General features: G+C 45.5%; 1 pseudogene; it reads right to left on the reverse strand.

Moving 5' to 3' along the window:
* Window positions 1-2,482: 2,482 nt before the first annotated feature.
* Window positions 2,483-2,825, reverse strand: LOC101568702 (annotated as a pseudogene).
* Between the last annotated feature and the right edge of the window lie 3,088 nt (window positions 2,826-5,913).

Raw genomic sequence — 5,913 nt, forward strand, 5'->3', positions numbered from 1 at the left:
TTTTTTTTTTGGTGGAACTGGGAATTGAACTCAGGCCCTTGCACTTGCCAGGGAATCGCTTATTCCACTGAGCCATCTACCAGGCCCCAACCCTGCCTCTCTTAAGGGATAGCAAATCCATGAGCTAAGGCCAGTCTAAGGTGGGGAAACACGGGAACTCGCTAGGAGGGCGTGAGGTGAGACAGAATTATGGTCAACCGATAAGGTCACACGCACAACTGCTCAGGTAAAATTGATTAAGTCGGGATCAAATGGGGAAGCGATTCAGGCAGCAAGCAGGCCTGAATACAGAATTGGGGCTTTTCCTGTAGGGGGTTGGGTTAGTGGCTCTTCCTGGCTTTTTCAAGGTGATTGATTCCTACTTAGAATATCAATCCCTGATGCCCTCCTTAGGGAGGTGTGTGCTGTATTTATTTAATCTCTCCTGGCGGTGGCAGCGAAGAGGCCATCTCCCCCGCAGCTGCAAGGCTTCTCCACTTGTCTTCCATCCTGCGACCTCCGAGGGCCCAGCCCTGTCTGACAGCCTGTACTACTTCTGTGTAACTCAGCAGCCTATGTCATTGATGGATCCCCCGCAGTACAGAAAATATAGCAAGACCAATAGCTGCAGAAGGCTTCTCCAGGTAGGTGACAGTGTCTGAAGAGTGCCCGGCATTAGCCAAAAGCAATGTCAGGAGAGAGAAGAGTGATGTAGGCGGCAGGATGGGCAAGGGACGGAACCTACTTCTGTGGCCGCGGCCAGCTGAGGGTGATGTTGCCGCTGCCATAGTATGCTGTTGTGGTTACTCAACCTGAGCACAGGGCCAAAGCAACTGCACACAGCGAATGCATAGGAAACTGCATGCAGGAGCCGGGCCCAAGGTCCTGGTTCCAGCTCCCCAAAAGAAATGATAACAGGGCTGACCAGATAGCTGAGCGGACTAAAGCACCTGCTTAGGCAGACGCAAGGGCCCAGCGTTCAGTCCCCAGCTGCCCAGCCGGCCCCGCCCCCAGGGTGCACTGAGCCGGCGAGGGCCACTGAAGCTGGGCGTGGTGTCACGTACCTGTAATCCCAGTGCTTGGGAGGCGGAAAACAGGAGAATCACTGAGAGTCAAGTCTGTGTAGTGAGACCCTGTACTAAATAAACTTAAAAAAAAAAAGAGAGAGAGAAAGAAGAAATGATAACAAAAAAAAGCCATATAAATGAATACCAAAGTTTAGATTTCAGTGCTTTAGTCCCACAAATACCAAACACAAATGAAGAGCCACAAGACATTCATCTTTAGTATTCAGAGCAACTTTTGACCCCTCAGGTGGCCCGTAGCACATCTGATCCATCGAAATCTGGTGAGTGATAGGCCAGAATGGAGTGTAGGTCACACCATAGAACAACAGGCATTCATATTTATTTCTCAATAAAAAAATAAATATAAAAAATAAAATAAAATAAATAAAAAATAAAAATACTTGAGAAATGGAAAAAAAAAAAAGAAGAAGAAGAACAACAGGCAACTGTGAACAAAGGAACACGTAAGATATTTACTTATAAATAATGAGAATGGGCCGGACAAAAAGCTCAGAGGATTAAAGCACCTACAAGCAGGCACAGGGGCCTGGGGTTTGATCCGATCTAGTGAGATCCTGAACACCCTGTAAACCCCTCCCTAAAATACAAATAAATAAATCAATAATAAAGAGAAGGAATCGTCCAATAAAGAAGAGTAGGCGCTCAGATGGCCCAGGCAAAGCAAGGGAGTTCTGCTGGACTCAACCTGATCGTCGGCATCAACACGGACAACGGCACGGCGGTTGGCACTGTGCCAATTTGGGAGTGGCATTCAAGGTGCGTTCTAAGAAAACCTAAGTATCGTGGAGGTCGAAGAAGAAAGAAAGTGGACACGTTTTCTCAAATTTAACACAACCTTGCTCAAAATATACATCTGATCCGTAATGGGTGGTGACACCAACTGAAATTTTTCTAAAATGACAATAATTTTAAAAACACATGTTGGTCCATCGTGGTAGAGGAAATAGTACATTTCTTTGAGTAGTCTCCTTATGAGAATGAGAACTCAGAATCACTGTCCGAGGACCAAGCAGTCAAAAGGTACGAAGCCAAAACACAAAGGGAAAAGATACCAAAGGAAAGTTCAGATACCTGCCTCATTTAAACAAATGGATGAGGGGCTGGGGAGATGGCTCAGTGGAATAAGCGCTTCCCTGACAAGTGCAAGGGCCTGAGTTCAATCCCTGGTTCCGTCAAAAGGAAAAAGAAAAAAAAAAGGAAGTAAAATAAGGAAAAAAACAAACAAAAAACTTGCAGGAGATATAAAAGTAGAAAGAACAGAAGTAGAACAATGTCAAAACTTCATAGTATAGTTTTATTATTTTTTTTCACTGATGACAATTTATTACGTTTGCAGTATACAGACCAAATAGTAATTAGACCAGGATTATGTCTATATAGAAGTGGGCAAAGATAGATGCCATTCTGGGGGGGGGACATGTGCATTTAATCATGAGTTAGTTGTTTGATCTTCTGCTTATGTCGTTCAATTTCTTTCTCCATACGTTCAATTGCCTTTTTATGATGATAGATTTCATCTTCATGATGTTTCTTCAAGGCTGCTAGCTGTTCTTTAGTCTTCTGTCGGAAGAAGCGCTCCTCTTCAGCCTGCTCTCTCTTCGAGAAGGCCCCACCGGCGTCTCGGATCGAGCCGGAAGAACTCTCACGATCCTTGTCCGAGCTGAAGCCTCGGGTTTGCACGGCCCTCATTCCCCAAACGCCGAGCCGAGCCCGAGACGCCAACGCCGTACCTGCCATTGTCCCTAACGCAGTAGCCGCTCGTCACTTGGCGTGGCAGCTTGTCATAGTATAGTTTTAAACAAATGGATATTTTCCAGAGTTTTTTAATATTAATCATTTTCAGCCTTTGTGTGTGTGTGTGTGTGTGTGAAACCAGAGATAGAACTCAGGGCCTTGTGCTTGCCAAGGAAGTGCTTATTCTACTGAGTCATCTCCCCAGCATCTCCCTTTTCAGCTTTTAAATTTTTGTAATTCACAGTATTTTCTTCTTTTACTTTCTACAAACATTAACTTTTCCATTTAATTCTGTGCTCTTTTCTTTTCTTTTCTTTTTTTTTTTCTTTTTTTTTTTTTTTTGTGGAACTAGGGATAGAACTCAGGCCCTTGTGCTTGCCAGGCAAGCGCTTATTCTACAGAGCTATCTCCCCAGCCCCCTCAAACTCTCAAAAGGCATTTCTAGCACATATTCACATAGCTTAAATAACTTTTGTTTCATTCTGACCTACGGAAGTAGTGCTCTTTTTCTTAATGCAAGCCCCCGATCTATATAGCGTTGAAGACCTGTAACTCAGGAATGACCCTGCAAAAGCTAAACACCTACTGTGTGCTTGGTAGCAGCTCTCCGTGCTAGGTCAGCCCTGACCAAATCCAATGGAGGCGGGCCAGCCGGACAGCTCAGCAGACTAAAGTGCCTGCTTAGGCAGACACAGGGACCTGGGTTGGATCCCCTGCGTGTCGTGACGGCCCCGCCCCTGGGGCCTGCTGAGACAGTGACTGAGACTGATCATGGTGGCGCACACCTGTAATCCCAGCACTTGGGAGGCTGAAAACAGGAGGATCACTATGAGTCTCATCTGCGTACTAAGACCTTGTAGGCCCTTCACTAAATACATTAAAAAAAAAAAAAAAATCAAACATAAATGCCTTTAAAATGTGTCCCTCGGGCCAGGGAGATAGCTCAGTGGAATAAGTGCTTGCCTGGCAAGCGCAAGGTTCTGAGTTTGATCCCTGGTACTGCAATAAATTAATTAATGAATTAATTTAATTTATTTTTTTTTAAATTTTATGTGCGTGTGTGTGTGTGTGTGTGGCCAGCTCAGCCCACCAGGGGGCGGGGCTGGCTGGCATGTGGTGCTGGGGATTGAACTGCGATCCCTGTGCTTTGCTAAGCTTGTTCTAAGTAGGTGCTTTAGACCACTGAGCCATCTCACCAGCCTGAATTAATTTAATTTAATGTATCCCTCTCTCAAAAGCAAGAACCATTTCCCCTTCTCTTGTGTGGAGGCCTGAGCTAGTGAGACCTTTCTAAGGAATGGGTTACTGGGGAGTGACACTGGGTGACATTTAAGATTGGCCATAAGAGACACTGCCATTGCCATGTTGCTCTTCCCTGCTGACTCTAGCCGTCCCATCCCAAAGCCTTTTCTACACAATATTGTCCAGTGCCAGACCTGCAGCGGTCTCCAGCCTCAGCGCTGACCCCATTTGCATCTTGTTTCTTGTTATTGAGGAGAAAATAAATAAAAACAAAACAGTTTCAAAATAGGCTGGTAGGGCAGTTGCAATAATTAATACATTGCTTATTATCTTTGCAGTCATTAATCCAAGTATGAGATGCAGGCATGATTTGTTGTTCAAGCAAAATTAGCACAAACCTTCCTTTTCAGTGAACTAAAAGAAACTACTGTACGACTATCTTTACCATCTTGTGTGTAAATATTGTTTTTCTTTCTTCCCTTTCTTCGTTTACATCTTGAATGAGAGCCCCGGAGGCAGAACCATCCGCCTAATCCTCCAGAGGCCCAATTTTAGAAACTGAGATAAAAATGTTTTCCTTATTTTAAACTGCTCAAGTTGGAGTCCTTTTTTACCCAGCAAGAGGTGGCCAACACTCTGACACAGTGCTAGTCTTTTTTTTTTTTTTTTTTTAAGTTCTAGCTTTGTATCTCTTCTATCCTGATTTTAATTTAACAGGCACTAAGTAAAAAAAAAATTTGAGAAAGCAAAAAGTGGCAGGACATTAAAGAAATGGAGCACAGGCCAGCAAAGTAGCTCAGCAGTTCCACCCCCAGAGGGGGCTGAGCCGGCCACAGAATCGGGGCGTGGTGGCACACGCCTGTAATCCCAGCACTGAGAGGCTGAAAACAGGAGGATCACTGAGTCCCAGGTGCGTAGTGAGACGGAGCAACCAAATACATTTTAAAAAAGAAAAGAAAGAAAGAAATGAATCAAATCGACATCATATATTCATCCGGTAAGCACGGGTTCTGCACCCTGAGTTTTTCTATGCTGTAGGCATTGAGCTGGCATAATCCACAAGGTGTCAACCCCACGCCCCTCCGCACAGCTTCCAGCCCAGCAGAAAAGCAGCTTCACCGGGTCTCTATCCCACAGAGCTCTGGAATCAAGGATTGGTTTCCCTCTCCCTGCCCATATTTGCATCTGTCAGGTGTCACAGTCAGGCCGGGTGCCATAGCCTTTGTCTTCGTCATCTCTCGGTTTTTGGTCCCAAGAGCCCGGCCCTTGTGCCCTCCACCTGGGATCCTTCCTTTCCTAGGTTCTCTTCCAAGGGGGGCTGCAGGACAGAACTCAGACTGACTCCAGGAAGGACCTGGGCAGGTTTGTCCTTATAAAGAGGAACCTTGTCTCTCTCTCCTTGCCTCCAGAAGCAGAACTGAATTAGACAACCTGTAACTGTGAGCTTAGGTTACATAACCCAAGGCCAAGAGACTCACCACGCCAGGATATGCTTGAGCCACTGGAGTGACCGGTAGCTGCCTGCCCCCTGGACTGCCCTCAGGGGAGGAGAGCTAACAGGCCCTTTGGTTCAACCTTTGTGGCTTTTGTTCTGGTGGTTGCTACTTATAACTGAGGGTTCTCAGTTAATTTAGAGAAACTGAAATGAAGGACCGCAGATAACTAAGGTCACAAAGCCAAAAAATGAAATGCTCAGAAATTCCAACTTAGTCTTACTGACCCCAAAATTTACACTTTTAATCATGATGTTACGCCATTATGGTTTCTATGAGTAAGCAAAAACTGTAAGAAAGGGCCAGGGATGTAGTGCAGTGGTATGAGCGCCTGCCTCGCAAATGCAAGGTCCTGAGTTCGATCCCTGGTACCCCCC

Source organism: Octodon degus, unplaced genomic scaffold, assembly GCF_000260255.1.
Source record: "Octodon degus isolate 3935 unplaced genomic scaffold, OctDeg1.0 scaffold00077, whole genome shotgun sequence".
In the NCBI taxonomy this organism is placed as follows: Eukaryota; Metazoa; Chordata; class Mammalia; order Rodentia; family Octodontidae; genus Octodon; species Octodon degus.